Here is a 24,588-nt window from a genome sequence, read left to right on the forward strand (position 1 = left end):
TAAATTTGAATTTTTTTGAAAAATATGAGCACAAAATGATTTTAAGAAGTTTAGAGGATAATTTGAATTTTAAAAAAAATATGAGAACAAACTCGCAAATAGGAGCCATGGTACTACCTCATGTATGTTTGTGCTTTGTGCATGCTATTATGAGTGAAGGGTATCGGAAAAATATAGGTGTAGTATGAAACTTCAATATATCATTCAAGTCATTAGCTACAAATAGTTCCTAGTATTCAATCATCACCTCCTACACACACCCTATACTGACATAATATTTAGATGATGATGAAAATTAGAATCAGAGTCATTCACCAAATATATTATTTAGATGATGATGGAAATTAGAATCACGGTCGTTCACTTAACACTGTGTTTTAGATGATGATGGAAATCAGAATCACAGTCGTTCACCAAACACAATGTTTAGATGATGATGGAAATCAGAATCACAGTCATTCACTAAACACATTGTTTAGATGATTGTAACTTATGGGTTATAAGCTAGTGTTGTAGCAAACTCTGTCGAAATCGAAGAACTATGTCGAAGTCGAAGAACTCTATCGAAGAGTTAGTGTAGATGTCAAAATATGTTAGCTTGTTATTTAAGTTAGCATGTCGAATTGGGGCAGTTTGTTGGGTCAATTGTTTACTATGTTAGTTGATAGCTAGAGTTTAGTTTTCTTATAAATAACATACTAGTCAACACTTCTCCATCAATCTCTGATAATCATAATCAGATGGAGAAAATTGTGTGGTTGAGATTCAATTGTAAACATTATTCCCTAATGTGTAATTGAATCAAGAATCATATTTTCATACTACTTTGAATTGTTTTTTCTCTTCTCTTCAATATTTTCCTTTACTTTGTGGTTTTCTTGTTAATAATCGATCATACTTTGTATTTTAGACATAAATTTCACAATAAATTAGTGCAGTGAGCATGGAGAAGAATATATCATCAACAAAGTATGAAATTAAGAAATTCACCGTGTGAATGATTTCAGTTGGTGGCTCTTGAAGATGCAAACCCTACTGGTTCAACATGGTTTGTTAGAAGTGTTGAAAGGATCAGATAAGATGGATGTTGCCCTAAAGGAGAAGGAGAAGATGACGATGACCGAGAAACCCCACAATGCCATCATATTGAGCCTTGGTGATAAGGTTCTTCGATAGGTCTTGAAGGAGAAGACGACATCGGGTGTGTGGAGAAAACTCGAAGGATTGTATATGACCAAATCCTTGGTCAATCATCTCTACCTGAAGTAAGCTTTATATTCATTCAAGATTAGTGAAGACAAAGTTTTGGGTGAGTAACTGGATATGTTCAACAAGTTGATTCTTGATCTTGAAAATATCGAGGTCAAGATTGATGATGAAGATCAAATGTTGTTATTGTTATGTGCTTTACCTAAGTCTCATGCTCATTTCAAAGAAACTGTGTTGTATGGAAGAGATTTGTTGACCTTTGAAGAAGTTAAATTAGCTTTGTACTCTAAGGATTTGAACGAACGAAAGGAGCACAAGCCATCGTATGTCGACGAAGGTTTGTCTGCTAAGAAGTAATCCTCAAAGAAAGATGGTAAGTATGACAGGAACAAGGGTAAAATTCTACATAATTCTTATATTGGTAATGCTCCTGAAATTAGGTGTTATCATTGTAAGAAGGAGGGTCATACAAGAAAGGTGTGCCTTGAACGTATGAATAATCATGGTGGAAAGGATAATTGTAATGCAACCATTGTTCAAGATGATTATGAATCATCTCATGTCTAGGTGGTTTCAAGCAGCGACTCTAGCAAGGAGTGGATTATGGATTCAAGTTGTACTTGACACATTACTCCAAATAAGGGCGTGTTTGAGGAATTATGTGTTTAAGATGGTGGATCAGTGTTGTTGGGAAACAATAAAGCTTGTAAGATTATATGAATTGGATATGTAAGATTCAAGCTCAATGATAAGTCAATAAGGTTATTGACTGATGTCAGGTATGTACTTGATATTAAGAGGAATTTGATTTCTCTTGGTGAATTCGACAAGAAAGGAAATGTTTTTAAAGGAAAACAAAGTATCCTAAGGGTAATGAATGTGTCGAAGGAAGTCTTGAGAGGCATCAAAAGGTAATGCATGTATACCCTTGAGGATGGAGTTGTAAATGGTTTAGCAGAAGTGACATCCACAAAACCTGTGTCGAAGACTGAGCTATAGCACAAGAGACTTGGCCATGTTAGTGAAAGAGACCTGGTTGAATTGTCGGTAAAAAACTCTGTTATGTGGTGACGAGGTCGAAAATCTGGAGTTTTGTGAACCTTATGTATTTGGTAAATCTTGCAGGGTGAAGTTAAACAAAGGTAAATAAAGAATACATGAATCCCTTGATATATCCATGTTGATCATTGGGGGCCTACGAGAAATCCTTCATGCTCAGGTGCAAGATATTTTCTATCCATAGTTGATTACTCACGAAAGTTATGGGTATTCATTCAGAATGCTAAGGATGAAACATTTGAAAATTTCAAAAGTTGGAAGACTTTAGTTGAAAACCAAACTCGCAAGAAGGTCAAGAGGTTGATGACCGTCAATGGTCTTGAATTTTGCAATGAGGATTTCAACAACTATTGTGTTGTGTCTGGTATTGCAAGGCACAAAACTACTGGAGGTACTCCCCAACAAAATAATTTGGTTGAAAGGTTTAATCAAACCATTATGGAAAGAGTAAGGTGCATGTTGGTTAGTGCGAGATTAAATAAGGTTTTTTGGGCTAAGGCAGTCATGACTGCAGCTTACATGATAGATAGGTGTCCCTCGGCTTCCTTGGGGATGAAAACACCTGAAGAAGTATTATCGAAACATCCACCTAATCTCGACAGACTTAGAGTATTTGGTTGTGTAGCCTATGCTCATATTAAGCAAGACAAAGTCGAACCTAGAGCTCTGAGATCTATGTTCCTTTGATACCCTGATAGAGTCAAAGCTTATAGGTTGTGGTGCCTAGAGTCAGGTCACAAGAGGTGTATCATAAGTCGAGATGTAGTTTTCAATGAAGCTGAAACGACTTTCAAGAAAACTGATGATGTTGTTTGAAGTACTAAGATCTCTGTAGAGGAGCTGGAATAGGAAGATATTCATGTTGAGGTGGAGCATAATGATATTGAATTGAAAAACCCAAATGAAGTCGAAGAAGAAGTACAACTTGGTGATGAAGATGAGGAGACTGATAATGACTACCTACTGGCAAGAGATAGGCCGAGAAGAGTCATCAAGCAACCTCAAAGACTTGGTTATGCATATCTCATAACATTCACTTTAATTTCTGCAAGTGAGGTCCTTGATGAAGAACCTAAAGATTACAAGGAAGCTTTGAGGAATCAAAACAAGATTGAATGGATTAACGCCATGGATGATGAGATGAAATATATTCATGATAATAACACTTGGGAGCTGGTCGAGAAACCTGCAGGGGCCAAATTAGTCAATTATGAGTGGACCTTCAAGGTTAAGGAATGAATCGAATGAATGATGTCGAAGCGATTTAAGGCAAGGTTGGTCGCCAGGGGGTTCACTAAAAAAGAATGTGTTGGCTTCAATGACGTGTTATCACCTATTGTAAATCATATATACATTAGAATGTTGTTTGCTATAGGGGCAAAGTTCGACCTAAAACTTGAACAAATGGATGTAAAGACACCCTTCCTGTATTGTGATCTAGATGAAACAATCATGATGAGGCAACCTAAAGGGTATGCAGAAAAAGGAAATGAAGATTATGTGTGCAAGTTGAATAGGCCGTTATATGGCCTGAAACAATCTCCTCGACAATGGAATAGGAAATTTGACAAGTTTATGGTGCACATAAGTTTCTTTAGGATCTAGTTCGACCACTGTATTTACGTCGTATTTCGACCTGGAATTTCCCTTGTTATTTTGTTGCTTTATGTGGATGACATCCTCATAGCAAGCAACTATGTAGAAAATGTTATGAAGGTGAAGGATGAACTAATAAAAAGTTTGATGTGAAGGATCTGGGAGCTGCCTATAGAATTCTTGGGTTTGACATCCAGAGAGATAGAAAGCAGTCGAGATTATGCTTATCTCAAGAGACATATCTACTAAATATTCTCGACAAGTTTTGTATGTCGAATTCAAAGCCTGTTGTAACTCCGAATAATCCTCAGTTCAAGCTAAGTATGACTCAAAGTCCTAGTACTAAAGTCGAAATAGCATATATGAATAACATTTCATCTGTTATTATAGTAGGTTCTTTGATGTATGCTATAGTTTGTACAAGGCCATACATAGCATATGCAGTGTGCATTGTAAACAGGTAAATGGCTAATCTTGGAAAGGTGCACTAGCAAGTATTGTAATGGATTCTAAGGTACATAAATGGGTCTCTGAGCATAGTTCTAATTTATATTGGAGATTGTGGTGATAATAGTAAAGTAGAAATAAAAGGATTTGTCGGCTCAGATTATGCAGATTATATGGATTCCAGAAAATTCTATTTTTGGATACATGTTCACTATGTTTGGCACAACAATTAATTGGAAAGAACACTTTAGAAGGTTGTTTCCTTATGAACCACTGAAGCATATTATATTTCCCTCACTGAAGTTGTTAGGAAACATTGTGGCTTAAAGGTTTTGCTAAGGAGCTGAAACTTCAAGGTCAAACAATCACTGTTAAATGTGATAATCAAAGTGCAATACACCTGTCAAAAAATGAAGTCTATCATGAGCAAACCAAGCACATTGATGTGGGGCTACATTTTGTCAGAAAGAAAATTGAGCATGGAGAAGTCCAAGTGCTGAAGATTTCGACTGATGACAATATTACTGATATGATCACCAAGACATTGCCAAGTTGCAAGTTTTTCCACTGTATGCAGTTGATAGGACTGCATGATGGCAACTAATTGGTTTCGTGGTTCAGAGTTTATGCCAAGGTAAAGATTTATAGCTTATGGGTTATAAGCTAGTATTGTAGCAAACTCTGTCAAAGTCGAAGAACTATGTTGACGTCGAAGAGCTCTATAGAATAGCTAGTGTAGCTGTCGAAATATGTTAGCTTGGTTTTTAAGTTAGCATGTCGAATTAAGTTAGTTTGTTGGGTCAATTATTTAGTATGTTAGTTGAAAGACGGGGTTTAGTTCTTTTTATAAATAACATACTAGTCATCACTTATCCATCAATCCATGATAATCCTAATCAGAGAGAGAAAATGGTGTGGTTGAGACTCAATTGTAAATATTGTTCTATAATGTGTAATTGAATCAAGAATCCAGTTTTATACCAATTTGAATTGTTTTTTTTCTCTTCTTTTCAATCTTTTCCTTTACTTTGTGGTTTTCTTGTCAATCAAGAAATCGACCATACTCTATTTTCTGGGCATCGATTTCACAACAATGATGATGGAAATCAGAATCACGGTCGTTCACAAAACATTGTGTTTTAGATGATGATGGAAATCAGAATCACAATCGTTCACCAAACACAATGTTTAGATGATCATGGAAATTAGAATCACAATCATTCACCAAACACACTATTTTAGATGATGATGGAAATCAAAATCGTAGTCGTACACAATATTTAGATGATGATGGAAATTAGAATATTGGTTGTTCACCAAATAAAGTGTTTAGATGATGATCGAAATTAGAATCATGACCGTTCACCAAACACAATGCTTAGATGATAATGGAAATTAGAATCACAATCGTCCACCAAACATTGTATTTTAAATGGTCACTCATTCATCCAAAATCAAACTAAGGACACAACACCATTTAAACTAACTTTCGCAACTCCTGGGTTACCTTTATGTATGAACTTCCAGCTCAAGTAGACAATTAACAATAATAGTAACTCAATAATAAGAGAAAACCCAATCTCATGTATAATTGAAAACCAAAATAGAGGCAACTTTGATGTGTCTCCGCAAGCCACATGAACCCTTGAAACTGAAGTCTTTTACACCGACTCAACAAAGCAAATGATTGTTGAACAAAGCCAAAATGCCAAAAAAATATTTGGAGTATAAGTTGTAGCGACAAAATGAGGATAAAAGTTATAATCTAACATATTATGAAACCAATGAGACGTGCTTCTTCAGGAATGAAAGTAGGGATGACAATGAGTAGTATTTGGGAAGAATACTATAATACACATCTCCAAATCCGCAGTTAAAAAATCCTTGTACTGAAGCCCATACTCGCGTGGGTACTAATGTTTGTACCCGTACATGTATCCTATAAGTACCTAAGTACCATACCATACCTGTTTACCCATATTTTTAATAAAAAATTATCAATAAATTAGAATTTATCATGTTATTTTAATTTTTTAAACATTTTTTAAAATTTAAAAATGTTATTGTTGAGATAAGGAAAAAAATATTTATATTAAAATGCGTAAAAATTTAATAGTGATGTATTTAATAAAATTATAGAGTAACATGTGTACAAAATAATAAATATATATATATATATATATATATATATATATATATATATATATTACGAATATATATATATATATATATATATATATATATATATATATATATATATATATATATATATATATATTACGAATATAGAGTGGATTGGATACTAAGGTATTTGTACCCGTACACATACTATTTAAAGGGTAATTGATTGTTTCCATATCGGTATCCATTTTATGAATTTTTACTATTTTTTGTGGATGCCCATTAAAGAAGATACAATTGTCTTCCGTAAATGAAAGCATTAAATACTCCCTCGAAGGTATGGTTTTGTTAGATATTTTGGAAAGATTGAATGAATCCAGATCTGAATCGTGGATGAAGTCAATTTCTTTAAAAGTATTTCAAGCACTCTCTTTGTTTTCTTAAAGTTGGAAAGTAAGAATACCCAGGATAATTTAGCATCTTAATCGAGTCTGCACAAGACTGGTGAAGAATTCGAATGCAAGGAAGTATGTCTGAAATATGAAAGAAGATGTATGGTTTTGAGTTAATGATTTTCGAATTCAGAATCATGTACTTATAGTCCATGCACGTCTTCTTTCATAAGTTGTAATGATTCACCTATGATAATACAATGCATCACTTCATGAAGTGTTCAAGTGCTGCCTACAAGTCGTCACTAGTGCCTCTACGCCAACGTCCACGTCCTCGGACCCGGTCCCGGAGCTGGAGCCGGTAGCTACACCGGCGAGGGATTGTTTGGATGTGACATATAACTTAATGATTGGAATCACCACATATATGTTAATGTAATACCTTATCCTCTTTGACTCCTTTAGTGAATTTAATATTTCAAAGTCTTTATAAATATTTTTAATATTAACTCTCAACTTTGTATATAAGACTATTTATCGTATTTATTGTCATTAACTCAATTGTCAATTTTATAAATTTTTTTAACTTTAAAGGATTCAAATCTAGTGGCACAGGTTTTTGTGAGGTAAATTAGGATGGCACCGAATATCAGTAGTAAGAATCCGTACTGTTTTGGAGAAAGATTAAGCACACTCCCAGTCCCAGCTACAAAAGAAATAAAAGACGTCGAGGTATAGAATCATTTTGTTGGACTTCATTAGTTCTTTCATTTTCTTGGAAAAGATCAAGAAATACAATATTAGTGTTGTTTGTATGCACTTTATCTCAAGTATTTAGAGGTCCTTTCTAGATTAATAGCCGTTTATCCAATGATAAAATAAAAAGTTAGATATATTTTTAGACTTTCAAAATATTTTAAATATTGATTTTAATCTTTCAAAATATTTATTTAAAGAATAATTGTCGCAAAATTTATCTATATTTTTGATTTTCAAATATTAAATCTACTGTAAATTCAATCATTAAATAATAATTCGTCGCTAAAATTATTCTTAATTCTATGGTTAAATTTTAACCATCATCATTAAATGGTAAGAGACATCAAATTTTTTAAAATATTTAAGAATATTATTATCACCAACTACTTAACATTGAACACAAGTTAAGATATCAATATAGAAATAAATTTTTAAAAATTATATATAAAATTTATTAAAAATTTATAATTAATAATTTTATTTATTTTTTCAATATAACTTTTTTATTTATGGGTATCCTTGGGATACAAGTTAACATTATTCATAAAATTTCTATTTAATTAAAATTTAATTGTAATAAATATTTTATTTAATTCCGGTCATCACAAGTTTACGATATTAATGGTTGTTGGATCTTGATCAATGGGTTTGGAAAATACACCCTAGAGATTTGTAGAAATCATGGTCAAAGAAAGAAAGATAGTTAATTAGCAGAAGTTTATAAAAGTACCACTTCACCAAAATAGTAAAATATTAGTACTGAATTTCTCTAACGCGTTTTTACTTTAATTCAACCTATTTTTCAATGAAATATTCGTTATACTCTTCACCAAACCTATCCTAGTCATATTAAATCTTAATAACTTAATATTCATCTTTTTAATTATCAACTTAGATGGAGTAACAGGACAATTTTTTACCATTCTATTTTTATTGTTTTGGGATCTAAAAATTAATTTTTTTTTCTTCAAATTTTAAAATATAAAACATACAAATTAAGGATTGGAAGTATTAACAACAAGTTGAAAGAGGTACAATTTTAAAAAATAATTTATGTATATTTAAAATTAATAAAAATGTCCAAATTGCATTTATTTACATAATTTTTTTTACAATATCTAAAATTGAAAATACATTCCATTATATATATATATATATATATATATATATATATATATATATATATATATATATATATATATATATATATATATATATTCTCTATTATGTGTTGATATGGAGAGTATATCCACACACATATCATCTTAAGGTTTTTGGTAAGTATCTGATGTGTCTCTCACAAACGTATGTTGCTCAAAAGAAAAAAGCCCCAAAGTAAAAATGTTTTCTCGTGTTGACCCCGATTTGTAGTCGTAACATTTGACATTAAGAGCTTGGTTCTGATCCACAAACATCTAGTGTGCAACATGAATCATATCTTAAATGAAAGAAGCTTGGCAAACCTACCGATAATTGGTGCAAAGAATTACGACAAATGATGCAAACAAATGAAAGTGTTGTTTGACTATCAAGATGTTCTTGAAATGATCAAGAACGGGGTGAATCCTCTTGTCGAAGGTGCAACGGATGCACAACGTGCAACACATAAGGAAGATAAGAAGAAAGAGTTTAAGGCATTGTTTTTTATCCATCAATGTGTGGATGGTGACAACTTTGAGATAGTTGGTGATTGTGAATCATCAAAGAAAACATGGAAAATCTTAGAGAATGCCTATGCATGTGCTAATAAGGCGAAGGTGGTGAGGTTACAAACTCACAAACGTCAACTTGAACTGATTCAAATGGAGAAAAAGGAGATGATCAATGATTTCACAACAAGAACAACTCGATTAGTGAATCAAGTGAAGGCATGTGGAAAAATAGTCATGGTGAAGTATGTTGTCGCGAAAATCTTGCGTTCTTTAACACAAAGATTTGACAACGTGGTTGTATCAATTAAGAAATTGAAGGAGCTTACGACGATGAGCAAAAGATGGAGGAGAGAAATAATGATAAGGCAAAGGCGGAGGTCGCTTTGCAAGCTCGTTTCAACGAGAAGGACAAGAGATCGAAAGGAAAATGGCCCATGAAAAGTAAAAGGGATTTTCATAATTTTGGTGGAAGAGAGTCACAAAATTCCAAGAATTTGACTTGTCAAAGGGGTGAAAGCAGCTACAACAAATGTGGTGGTCAAGGAAACTTTAGAGGTGAAAGGAAGAGGATTGACAAAAGTCATGTGCAATGCTTTAATTGTCAAAGGTTCAATCATTTTGCAAAAAAAAAAAATGCAATGCAAACATGAAGAAATCCTAAAGAGATGAAGCCAAGATTGCAAGACAAGAGTTTGATGATGAGAATACATTATTGGTCATGATCACAGAAGGGGAATGCAACAGCAACAACAATTTTGAAAATGTTGCAGAAACATGTTGTAATCGATCACGTAAAAGTTGTAACTAATTAAAAGCAGAAGAAAATGTCATGATAAGTATGAAATGTTTAGTTTAGTGCAATGATGAATGGTATTTGGACTCAGATTATTCTACTCATATGACGGGGAGGAAGGATTGGTTTGTTAAAATCAATTGTGTCATGAAGAACATAATGAAGTTTGTGGATAACACCACTCTAGCGGTTGATGGAATCGGTGATATTTTGATCATGAGAAGGGATGGTGGGCATTCCTTGATCAAAAATGTATTGTACATTCCAGGAATCAAGTGTAACCTTGTAAGTATCAACCAATTACTTGAGAAGGGATACAAGATTCACATGGAAAACAAGGGCTTGCGTGTTATGGATGCAAGCAGAGTTTTGGTCCTTAAAGCTCATATGACTGCCAATAAAACCTTCAAGGTTAAACTGAAGGTTATGGAGCATAAATGTTTTGCTACATCATCGAGTCAAGAAGAGTGGATATGACATTATCGTCTTGGGCATCTCAATTTCTGAGGTCTCAAAGACTTGCAAAATAATTGAATGGTAACGAGGTTTCCATTGATCAGTATACCAGCTGAAATTTGTGAATAATGTGTGCAAGCGAAGAAACATAAGGGTATACTCAGCAAGGATGCATGTTATAGGACCCAGAATCACCTTGATGTGGTGTATTCAGACGTGTGTGGGTTGATCTAAGTTGACTCGATTAGTGATAATATATATTTTGTCACATTTGTCGATGATCATAGTAGAAATCTATAGACATACATAATCAAGAGAAAGGATGAGGTATTTGAAGTGTTTAAGAAGTTCAAGTCCATGGTTGAGAGGAAAAGCGGTCACAAGCTCAAAGTGCTCAAAACGGATGGTAGAAGCGAATATGTCTCAGAAGACTTTGGGAGGTTTTGTGATAAAAAGGGATAGTACATGAGTCTGTACCACCTTACACACCATAACAAAACGGTGCCGAAAGGAATAGTCGATCTATTATGAGAATGGTAAAAAGCATGTTAAAGGAGAAGAACTTGTCGAAAGAGTTATGTGTAGAAGCGGTATCCACAACTGTCTATTTGTTAAATATGTGTCCAACAAAGAAGCTTGAGAAGGTAACACCGGAGGAAGAATGGTCGAGATTTAAATCGAATTTGAACCATTTGAGAATTTTTGGTTCCGTAGTGTATCGACATGTTCCAAGGCATCTTAGAAAGAAGTTGGATGGTTAAGAAGAAATGGTGATACTTGTATGGAATCACTCCGCTGGTAGTTATAAGTTGTTTGATGCAGCAAATAAGAGAGTTGTGATTAGCCGAGACATTGTTTTTAATGAGATTACAACAACCTGTAACCGATTAGGTAAAAGCTGTAACTGGTTACAACTTTGAAAGTTCAGATTGTGCAGAATTGGGAAGTGCATAAACGCCTATTGCCGAAGCCCAAATTGAAGAAAATGTGATAAGATCAACAAGGCAAAGAGGTTTGTCTCAAAGGCTTCAAGATTATGAGTTGTTCCGAGACAACAAAGTCAATGATTATTGTTATGTCCGGATCTGAACCTGTTAAAATGGAAGAGGTTTTAAGTGATCCAAAATGGATTTGTGCTATGAAGGAGGATCTGGAATCTATTGAGAAGAACAATACTTGGGAGTTGGTTGATCTACTGAAAGGGAAGAAGCCAATTGGTGTAAGATTGGTGTTCAAAGTGAAGGAAAATCCATAGGGTGAAATAATCAAGCATAAGGTTTGATTAGGTGAAAAGGGATTGTTTTATAATGAGGATGAGCAAGAGGTGAATCCAACTCAGTATAGGAGGCTTATTTGATCATTGTGTTATTTGTGAAATACGCGACCAAACTTGGCATTTAATATCGGTATTGTGAGTAGATTCATGGAGAGGCTGGAGGTTTATCACTTGGCAGTAGTCAAGAGGATCCTAAAATATATCAAAGGATGAATTGGCTGCAAAATTCTTTTTCACGCAGCGGGCACGTGTAGAAAATGCACTTTCTCAGTTTTACTGATTCTAATTGATACGGAGATAAAGATGATTGAAAGTCTACAGCTGGATACATCTTTTATGTTTGGCATAACACCAATCTCATGGTGTTCGAAGAAGAAACCAGTAGTAGAACTCTCGTCTAGTGAGGCTGAATACATTGTCGCTTTGTTATGTGTGTGCCAAGTTGTGTGGCTAATGAATATATTGAAGTAGTTGGCATCAATGAGGGTGAGACTGTTACACTCTTGGTTGATAATGTTTTCACGATTAATCTTGCTAAGAATCCAATTACCCATGGAATGAGCAATCACATTGAGATAAGGTTTCACTACTTAAGGGAACTTTTTAGTGAAGAAGGCTGAGATTAGGCTATTGTCGAAGTGAAGAATAAGTTGTTGATTTATTGACCAAGGGAGTCACAATTGAGGTATTCAAAAGGTTGAAGATGAACATGGGCCTGAAAGACTTGGAGCACTTGAATTAAGGTGGTGTGTTATGAGAAAATCCATAATTCAAGTGTTGTAACTGGTTACCACAGGGGTGTAACCGGTTACAGCGGTGTGAAATAAATCATCATGAAGGCTTAAAAGGGAAATTCTTGTTGGTATAACTGTTTACACATTCTCAATAACCGGTTACCACTATTGTATATTTATAAGTTTTTTCAGTTGTAATCGGTTATAGATTTTGTGTAACCAGATGCATGTACGAGATTTTTAGTTTTCTGTTATTCTAATTATGTAACTTGTGTCCCAATACACTTGTAAAAATTTATATACCTTGGAGGTATTATTTTCAATAATGATAATTCTCACCCTCAATTTCTCTATCCCTCTCCACACTTATTTTCTCCATTATTCACTAATCTCGTGGTTCCAAGTTCTAACATTTGGTATATTAGCCTAGTTCAACTGAAGGGATTGACTCACTCATATCAAATTCCCTATTGGTATAAGGTGGCCCATTATAAAATGTTAACGTCGGTACAAGTGTAAAGAGCTTCCGCTTGAGGGGGGCGTTATGGATAGACTCACACTTGAGGAGAAATGTTGAGAATAACAAGTGTGTGTAGTGTGGGGAAGTCTGACATTGGTTAAAAATGTGGAGACTTGAGCATTTATAAGTGAGAGAACTCACACACCTATCGCCTTAAGATTTTGGATGAGTATGTGGTGTGTCTCTCACAAAGATGTGTTGCTCAAAAAGAAAAAACATCAAAGTAAAAATGCTCCCTCGTGTTGTCCCCCTGATTTGTAGCCCCAACAATACTTTAATGTTTGGTCAGCGACAACTATAAGTGTGAGAATTTAGGTTAGAATTGTTTGTATATGAATCAATGCCCTTGAACGATAATTTGTCTAATCCAATAATTTTGGGTACTTTGGCGACCTCTATCTAGTGCGATGTTAGGGCAAGACCATTTTGTTGAATCAATGCCCTTAGCCATCCTTCAATTACGAATTTCACTAATTGTCGCATATGACTGTTGGATAAATCTAATGATTTTGGGGGTTAGGCTAATACTATATAGTATAAGCAGTTGGAGCTATATGGATTGAGTCTTGGCCTAGATCATAACGGGCAGTCCACTAAGCCATGACAAAAAAAGTTCGGATATGGCCTATTTTAGTTCCAAGGTAGTGAGTATGAGTACGATCTTAACATGACCCTTTTTAGGACACTTCAAAAATGGTCTAATCATTAGTTCAAGACCATGGATCCAAAGTGAGTCTTAAATATCTTGGCTAGGGCTAGACAACAGGTCGAGCTGGGCGGGTTCGGGCCCAAAACCTCCACCCAGCACAAACCGCGGGTAGTAATAATGAACCAATTTTCGTCCAATTTTAAATTCGATTTAGACGGGTTCGGTTTACGCGGGTTAAGGTTATTACTGATGGATATTTTGGGTTATTTGATTAGTTCAGTATTTAGGCCCAAGAATATTTAAATTTATTTAATATTGATTTAATACATACTAATTTATTTAAGAGCCCATAGTATGCACTTTGGCAATTATATATTACTGATTTTATACATAAATTAATCACCACATATTAAGCTTGTGTTTGACAAACTAACCACTGCATAAACTAATTACAACTTTGGCTATTATAGATATTGATTCTGTAATTATTCAAACTACTCTTTCAAAACAACCAAGATGTAATTGTACACAATAATTAAGCAAAACAACCAAGATGTAGTTGTACACAATAATTAATTCTTTGTACATGAAGAATGAAAACTAGTTAATATAGTTCAATACTTACATAATATTTGAACAATCTAGTTTCAACACACATAATATTTGAACATTATTAAATGACTATTTTCCCATGAAAGAACAACACTGTGATATTCCTGTTAGTTGTATCAGCATCTACATGATATCCTACATGATATACAACACAAATATGTTATAAAATTATTAGCACCTAGTTTTTCAGGTCACAATATTAGTATCCAACAAAAATAGAATTAGAACAATAATCACCTTTTAGAATGAGAGAATCAACTACACATTTGATATAATTGAATATGCTACATAAAGAAAATGAGAGAATCAACTACATTTTTTTAGCATTATCTCTATAAAACATGATAAAAATCACACTCAGTTTAGACTTGTGAGAAAAGTGAATGATTTAGAGTCTAATTTAACAAAAAGGTAGAAGAGAATAGGAGAGGTTACCTTCATTATCTTCAATCTTTAATTTGTGGTTTTCTCTTTTTCAACAATGAGACACAATGATGTCAATTTATGTTGAGAAATTCAAGCATAGTTAATAAAAAAATCTTAACAAATGCAATCTTTCAATTTGGAAGTACGACAAGTGGAGCATCACCATCAACATGTATTTCAACAGTCCACTGGAACAACCACAAAAACAACTTCAGCAGAGTTGTCACCGACAAGAACAACATCGTTAACCTACAAGAACATATAGTTGTAACTTTATATGTTGGACATAATTATTTCAAGAATGTAATAAGTTATACTTAGCCTATCTTTTTATGTTAGTAACGACACAATTGAAGCAAAATTCGACGGATTCTGTTACGTAGTAGCCTAGCTAGTTTCTTCAAAATCCAAGGAATAAAATATAAATATATATTCTTCATTCGGCCATGGAGTAGTGATATAGAGTAGTGATATATATATATATATATATATATATATATATATATAATATATATATATATATATATATATATATATATATAAATATATATATATATATAATATATATATATATATATATATATATATATATATATATATATATATATATATATATATATATATATATATATATATATATATATATATATATATATATATATGGAGAGAGAGAGAGAGAGAGAGAGAGAGAGAGAGAGAGAGAGAGAGAGAGAGAGAGAGAGAGAGAGAGAGAGAGAGAGAGAGAGAGAGAGAGAGAGAGAGAGAGAGAGAGAGAGAGAGAGAGAGAGAGAGAGAGAGAGAGAGAGAGAGAGAGAGAGAGAGAGAGAGAGAGGTCATGCATGACTCCAAAAAATCAAAAAACATAGTTGACCTGGAAAATTGGACAACATAAAGATTAGTTATCAAAAAAATAAAGTAATAAATAAATAATGATATACATACATCAATTTCAAGCACAACCTAAAGGTTGTGGCTGAGACTGTGATGATGAGACACCCGATACTCCTTTTGCTACTGAAGACATTTGTTGAAACTCTAAAATAATTAAATAAACAATTTCTTGAAATGCATAATTATACAACATTACAACATATTTATTAGAAATTCAGTAATAAATTTATTTGTTGCAATATCTTCTTAAAGTTCAAAATCTTCCATGACATTCATATATTTGAAATAGGTAAAAGAAAGCCTTAACCAATTCTGGATGCAAATTAAAGCCTTAGACATTTCAGCAGTTAGAGAACTCCTATAGGTTTCTATGACTCTCCCTCCTGTGCTAAATCACTTTCAGAAGCAACAGTAGACACTGGTGTGGCTAAAATATCTTTAGTCGTTGTTGATAAAATAGGATATTCGATTGAATTGCGTTTCTACCACACAAGAATGTCAAAGTTAGGATCCCTTTTGACACACTTACTAGAATTATACACCCCAAGCTCATTTTGTTTATCAATCGAGTCTTGTTCCTCTAAATGTTGCTAAAAAACATTGGTTCTAGCCATAAATGATGAATGGGCAGCAAATGCAATTGTTTCATCATTCGAGACATTGTTTCCACCACTACCAAGAGGTTGTGTGGAATTATGTTCTTGGTCATAAGCTTGCTTATACCAATCATACAATTTCTGTAAATTCTCTTTTATAGATTTTACCAAGTCACTACCAAACTTTAATCCAACTTTATTCATGTCCTTAAACGCACACTCAATGTAACTCAACTTGTATCTTGGATCAAGAATAATATCAAAATATATCATCTTGTTCATCTTATCAGCAGTCCCCCAATATCTATTATACTTTTCCATCATATCTCCACCCACACTTGCAAAAAAGTCATTTAAGTTCAAAGTAGCTTGCTTTAACTCACAATAAATGTCAGACACTTGGTGAAAACAAGTATGCAAACTCACATTTTGAGAGGTGGAAAAAATCTTAGTTGCTTCATAGAATAACTTTATAAAAACTCTAAAAGCCATAGAAATGTCCCAATCATCATTACTAGGGGGATTACCTTTTCTGAATAACTCCCTATAGCTCGACTCTTCATCCTTAAGCTTTTCAAAAGCGAGTTGAAACTTCTCCATAACCTCTAGCATTAAATATGTCGCATTCCAACGAGTTGAAACATCAAGACATACAAATTTTTTTCAAGTTATTCCAGCAAATTCAATGCATTCTTTAAACTTGGCTGCCCTATGAGGTGAGGACTTAACAAATTTAACAACATCCTTAACACTAGTTACATGTAAATGTTTATCTTTCAAACCCTCATTTACCACCAAGTTCAAAATGTGGGTTGAACACCTCATATGAAAACACTTCCCATCCCCCATCAACCAATTCATATTTGCTATTTTTATCTTTAGATATGTCACAGTAACATCATTTGAAGTGGCATTATCAACAGTTATGATTGACACATTCCTAATTCCCCAATCCCTTAACACTTCTTTAATCTTCATACCTACAGTTTCACCCTTGTGGTTTGGAATTACGGCAAAGCTTATAATTCTCTTTTGATACTTCCATTCGTTATCCACAAAGTGTACCGTAAGGGTCAAGTAGTTGATATTTTGTATAGAAGTCCATCAATCAGTAGTAAGTGTTATCCTATTGCAGTCAGACTTAAAAAAGGCCTTTAACTTTTGTTTTTCATCCAAGTATAGCTGAAAACAGTCCCTAGCTACCGTACGCCTAGATGGGATGGTAAATTGGGGATGCATTACTTTAGAATAAAATTTAAACCCTTCACCCTCTACTGCACTAAATGGTTGCTCATCTAGAACTACAAAAACTAACAAAGCACTTCTACAAGCTTTCTTGTCAAATATAGAGCTAACTTGAACCAATTTACCATCTACAGTTGGATATGTTAGAATAGTTTGTGTGGGGTTAGTTGACACAACAAGGGGCTTCTTAGGACATTTTAAAATATTATGGTTCAAATTGGTAGTGTCGTGAGTCTTAGGGTCACACAAGTATTTTTTATGGAAGTGTTTGTAGGCTGCAATGGATGCATCAACTAGGTCATCAGGTAATCTGATAAAGTATTCCCAGAAAGCATATGATTGCCTAGAACCACTTGTACTAGATTTACTCTTCTTTATAGGTTGCGTAGATGAACCTAATTCATTAATTGGTAGATTTTGATTAGGCTCATCAGTCACTAAAATAACGAAGGAGCCAATCAAGAACTATCAATCAACGAATAACAGTTTCAATTCATACACCACTAGATTTAAAGTTATGATTAACAATAAAAACTTTGTAAAAAGAGTAATAATACTAGGTACATAAAGAAGAATTGTAAAGGGACATAACAAAGACAACAATAACCACACCAAAACAAGAACAGTACTTAGAACACTACTGCATTGATATATAAGAACCAAAAAGACAACAATAACAATATAAATTCTTAAAATAACACTATTGTTATTAAAACTATGATTATAATGATTAACAAAAAGAATAATTCTTAGAATAAATTCAGCATCCCAATTAAATAAGTGTCATTCTAAATAGTTATTGGAAAGATATAAAAGTATTGGCTAAATAAGTGATATATATTATTAAAGTATTGGAAAGATATAAAAGTATTGGCTAACCTAGTGATATATATTATTCAAGTTGCAGCTCATGTAGTTTAGAACAGAAACTAAAAAATACAAATTAAATACTAAACCGAGTAAATTGACATTGAAAATTAATATCTAAGTTCAACAATTTTGGAATAATGATTTTGTCTTGATCAAGGATTAAATGTTTTAATTCAACACTGAAAAAACTATAAAATAAATAGAAATAAACATGTTAAATGAGATAAAAAAATGGGATTAAGTATACAACATATTCATGGCATAGAAAATGATCATTAGCATGAGCATACTCGTAATAATTTCAATAATTGTATTCAAATCCTACAACTTTATCCAATATACTGGCTTGTTAATCTATACTTCGAGAATCAATTTAAAATAACCCTGATTCATATGCATGCAACACATACATACAAACCCAATTGACATACATTTTAAACAATCTCATACACTACTAGTTGGTTTTAAATCAATTTGAAAATCAGTTAAAAACAGCCACAATTCAGCCCAAATTCATATGCATACAACACATACAGTCCCAATTAGCATACCTTTCAAAGACATGAAGTCGAATACACTTACAATTGCATTGCTCCTGCTTTAAGACTCTTTCCATGCTACTATGACGTTGATCCATCTGTCCAAATCAAACATCAATAACATCATAAGGTAAAGAATGATACAACATAAGATAAAGAATGACACACCCAAAAAAGTTACTAAGATTCTTTAGACTTTAGACTTTTTAATAATAAAAATAAATAGACTGACTATGGCCCAATTGCAACTACCAAACTTTTGCATTACAACCCATCCTTAAAATTGTTGTTAATGGATAGTCAAACAGATCAAAGTTATGTCAGAACCTCTTACTTGCAATTTTCCAGGTATCAAACTTTCGGATGCTGTGAGAGGAGAGTTGAAGATGAATTAACAAATTTCGCATGATGGACAAAATACGACTTGAAAATCATGCACAAATAAAGAACAAAATCATACACATAAAAAAATAAGATAAAAAGAACAAATGAAGAATCAAACTTACAAAGAATGAAGAACGAACTCAAGCTTTCCAAGTATCAACAATGTTAGATCCTTCGAAACTCATTCCGATGGTGGACCATTGGTGGATGGTGAGAGTTGAAGATAATGTTTTATGGTGTGAGAGGAGATTTGAACGAACACCGCAACTTCGTTTAATGGTGGTTAATGATAATGGATGGTGAGTGATGGTGTATCTATTATGGGTGGTGAGAGTTAAAGTTAGGATTGATGAGTGATGATGGTGTGCAGCTGAGGAGTGAAGGAGAGAACAACAAACATAACGAGAGGAAATAAGTGGAGGTATGAGATTGAGAGTGCTGGTAAACCCTAGTTCAAGACGACATAGTTTTTCCTATGTCTCTCAACCGGGTGGGTCAGGGTACCTGCGATTCACTAAAACCTACTCGGACCCGCCCATTAAGAACTGGTTTAACCCATTAGTTAAACCCGTTTAACCGCTAACCCATCTTAACCCGCCCAATTCTTTTTTTTTTCCGGTTTCCTATGATTTGGGTCGGGCTTCGGATCCTTGTCAATCCCTAATCTTGGTATCCATTTTGAGTTGTGAAAATTTTCCAAATGTACAACATTCCTTGGTAAATGGACACAAGGTTGGCATGTCATGGTCCTTTATACTACATGAAGATGTTCTATTTGGTGTAAAGTAATTGGTCATTGATCTAGTTTGGTAACCTTTGAGGGATTTGGCACAAGACATTTCTATTATCTTCTCTTTGCGAGGAACGATGTTTCTAGCATTGTCACATGCATTTGTTCATTTGTTCCTAGTTATCCTTTATGTCATCTCATGTTAGTTGTTGGATTTGTTCCTTTGGTCTTTCTTGTCGTTGAATATGACTTGTTGGGCTTCAACCAAATGACCACTTGTTACTTGGCTATTATAAAAGGAAGGTTTTTCTCCATTTTCTTTCATTGACTTTCTTAAATTCCCTAACCTCCACATTATATACGCAAAGCTTATTTTAACTTTAAAAAAAATATTTTTCCTTTATATTTTTTAAAATTGATTCTATAAAAATACTTTTTAAAATATTATAAGTTTTTTTAAATTTAATTTTTATAAATTTAAAGACTAATTTTGACATTCTATAACATAAACATACATTATTGAAGATCAAAACATAGTTAAAATTACAATTTTTTAAAAAAAAGTTGTATCTCAAAAATGATTTTTATGAAAAACTATTTGAAATAACTTCAAAATTAAGTGATTTTTAGAAATTTTGATATTCAAAAAAAGTTTCAATAAAATGATTAAATATTTAAAATAACATTTTAAAAATAATTATTCTAACCAAATTTTTATTTGAAGTTTTTATAAAAAATTATTTATAAATTTTTTTACACCAAAATATGTAACACTATAAAAATCATTTTTAAAAAAAGTCAAAACAAACGGGCCCATAATTTCTTTGATTCTTCAAGTAACTTCTCATAAGCTTTGTGCTCTATCGCTGTTCACTTTCAAACTTTGTCTTATCATATTTTTTTCTTCTGCTAAAAGGTTTGCACTGTTTTTAATGGTATTTAACCTCATTTTATGTTTGTGTGACGGGTCGTGGTACCCCAGTTACTGGGTATGGCATTTTATTCATTAGGTGAATCTTATTCATATTGTTGGGCTTCAATTCAGGATTCTAGTTGGTGTGTGTATCTTAGGATCACACCATGTCTTTCCGTTTTCTCAAACCAGGAAGATCTTTTAGGCTTTATCTCTTTCTCCTACTGATTTCAAGTATCATTATGATTATTAGGCCTCTGATACAAGCCTATCATAAGAATGTTTGTGTAAATTCTAAACCTCCTAGTGATTGTGTTATAGGCTCTTCTTGTGATTCAATTTTTTGTTGATGTTGGTTTTGGGATAAGCATGTGTGTATGAAGTAAAGATTTTGCATCACCTAATGTAAGTTAACCGCTTGCAGTTGCTGAATATAATGCATCTTTGACTAAGGATATCTCTGATGGTGATGGACTTAGGAGCGTGATGGAACAACGTCATATAGATGCTTCGAACCTTTTGGTCGTCCTACTGGAGAAAGTCTTCTTTATATTTGGTTGTTTTTTGTGTTGTATCTTCTTATTTTTATTGTTAAGGTATTAATAATGCGTGGAACTATGTTTTGCAGGTTATTGACCAATGAATCTTTAGTATGATTTTGATGATTACAACTTGTGTTTGATGATAACAACTAGCGTGCTACTAAAGTGCAAACACCATAAATGGTTAAAGATGCAAGGAGACTAAATAGGATTAGATGAGTTTGATTCTCTAATGATTGATACCTAAATGCAATATAACTTGAGCTTCATGTTCAAGTAAATTTTAAACAAGTTACAAGATTAAAGTACCTGACAAGTCTTGAAGTGTGTGAAAGTTCGTCCTGACGCGTCTGAGTGAACAATATTGTAAAAACATAAGGGTTTTCTACGGCTAATCACATACGCACACACACACACACTAAAACAAATTTTAAAACTTATTTTTTTACGAAAAATATTTCTAATTTTTTTTAAAGCAATGTCAGTTGAATTGACAGTTGTCAGAAAAGTTATGGGAATTTTTTTGTACTAACCAATTGATTGACACTTATACCCAACCGATTGGGTCAATGCAAAAATGCACCCTAAATGTTTAGGACAATGTCTTAATGAGTCGTAATGACTATATATCTTTTATTTCCTTTTAAAACCTTCTAAACGATTAATTTTAGGTCAATCAATCGATTGGAGTATGATGTCAATCGATTAACTCGTTAATTTTGGCCACAAAAATATATGCATAAAAAGAGAAAACAATAAACAGAAATGAGATAACTTCATGCAATCATCGTAATCACAAGGTTACGATATTATTACAAAATAGATTTTATTTTTTAATTTTATAATACCGAAAATAAAACTTAAATGAGAATCGTCTGATTGTAATCTAAGTTTTATACACACATGATTGAAGAGATTTGCAGAAATCACGACGTAACAAAGAAAATTAATTATTTCTAAAAGTATAATTCTTGTGTCCTCTACCATAATTTTTTTATCTGTTTTTCAAAAATATTCCCAAAGTAACCCACATTTCAAAAATATTCTCAAACTACCCCACTTTCAAACAAAAAAGTTATTTAAAACACATTTGTGGCTCTAGGAAATTGGCGACTGCATCTATATTTTTATCGGTGACGTCAATTGGATTGGTGTTTGCATATGGCGTTGTCAGGCCAATTGACGCTAGTGTACATGATTTTAATGGTAGCGCCAATTCATCTCGGGTCAATGTGTATTGTGTTTTTTTTATAAAAAATATTATATTATATAAAAATGAAATAATATTTAATTTATATTACGATTTCATATGAAAACAAAATTAACACTAACGAGGACGATCAGGTTGGTCATACCAGCCACCAGTTCCATGCCCCCTAGCTATCCTAACTCATTTTAGATTCATATGTATGGATTGACATGTTGTCGTAACTGAGTTCACGACCCATGCCAGAGTAGTTGGGTTATGTTGATGGGGTTATTGGTGTGCGGGCTGGACGATTGAAGGGAGACATTGGTGTGAACGATTCGTTGGAGAAAGGTTGAAATGGTTGTTGTGGTGTTTCATAGCCATATGTTTGTTGCATGTTTTGGTGTTGTGATGTTTGGGCGTTTTGGCTATGGTAAGAGGAAGGGTTAATATTATATATTCCTTGTGTGTTTTGGCTATGGTAGGATGATGTGTTAGGGGCATATGAATTTTGAGTGTCTTTAGAATAATCATCTTGTTTGTGATGGTATGGGGTATGCTTTTGGTATTGTGGTTGGGGGTCTGACATGTTTTAGTTGTGGATTTATGTGTTTGTGGGTCATTTATTTTGTTGAATAGGGGGTTGTGAGTAACTGGTCTAGTAATTTTGTGTGATGTTATATGTTGAAGCTTCTTGTATGTAAGTGGTTTGACGTGGGTCGTATAGATACCTGTCTTATGAGAGAAACCCAGTTGCAACCTTGTACCAAGCCATATAATTATTAGTTGGTTTAGATTTGGTTGTCATCATATCGTCACTTAAGACATGGTCATGACAATGCCTTCATTTACGACACTCATATTTAACGAAGTTTTTCATTAATTTTGCATTGGTGCCATTGTCTGAGGCACGTCAGGGGATATGGATTTGTGTATGCATGTCAAAATGCAGTTTCACACGGTCAGTATAATGCATCTCCACAATGGTGAACTTGGTGATCAGTGTGCATGCAGTCCAAACGACTGCATTTTCTTCTCTACTTTCATGTTGATGTTTTAAGTTTAGATTTGAATGTAAAATAAACTGTAGAGGAAAATAGATTAGATTATAAAATGGGTAGTATTAAAAATAAATTTGTATGAATTGATTAATTTAGTGGCAATACATCTTATGGTCTAAGGTGATCCAAGAGATTGCGATACTGAGTGATACAGTGTCTAGGCATCTGTTATAAGTCATACCACAAGGCGACCATCTAAACTAAAAAAGTTAAAATAAATTATTAATAAATAATAATCGGAAAAGTAAGTAAATGGAAATAATGTTATTAACTTACTTTTGTGCGTACGGGAATCTGAAACAATTGTAGTTAATAGGGGCTAGGGACGACAATTTAAACCAACCCCATGCTTGGAGCAAAGAAACACATCCAAAAAATATAGATATGTATTTCTTTACATTTTTACACAAAGATCCATACAGATAAGACAAACAAGCGAAACCCCAACTATACGTTCCGATTTTATCTAGGTGTTTTAATAAGGGTAAATACATAACATGCATACTAGAACCAATACCTTCAGGAACTAATAATGAACAAAGTAAAAGCATAATATAACACCTAATGTTAAATTGATGTAATATATCTTAAGGCGCGAAAGTAAGAATCTCTGGTCTCTCGGATTATCATCCAACAAGTTGGCACCCAAAAGATCTTCACAAATTAAATTTGCGAAGTTAGTTTTTTCATTGACCGCTTTACCCTCAATAGGCATTCCCGATAACATGTACACATCCTCTAACGTTACGGTACATTCACTGGTTATAAAAAGGAAAGTGTGTATCTTGGGCCGCCATCTTTCTTATAAAGCTAGTATAAACTTAGCATCAACGGAGTAAGACATGATTTTGCTAACATGTCCAAAATCGGCGAGCTCAATATAAGCTTCAAGCAACACGTCGGGAGCAACATATTCGTTGAGACGAA

Source organism: Lathyrus oleraceus, chromosome 3 (genome assembly GCF_024323335.1).
Source record: "Lathyrus oleraceus cultivar Zhongwan6 chromosome 3, CAAS_Psat_ZW6_1.0, whole genome shotgun sequence".
Classification (NCBI taxonomy): domain Eukaryota; kingdom Viridiplantae; phylum Streptophyta; class Magnoliopsida; order Fabales; family Fabaceae; genus Lathyrus; species Lathyrus oleraceus.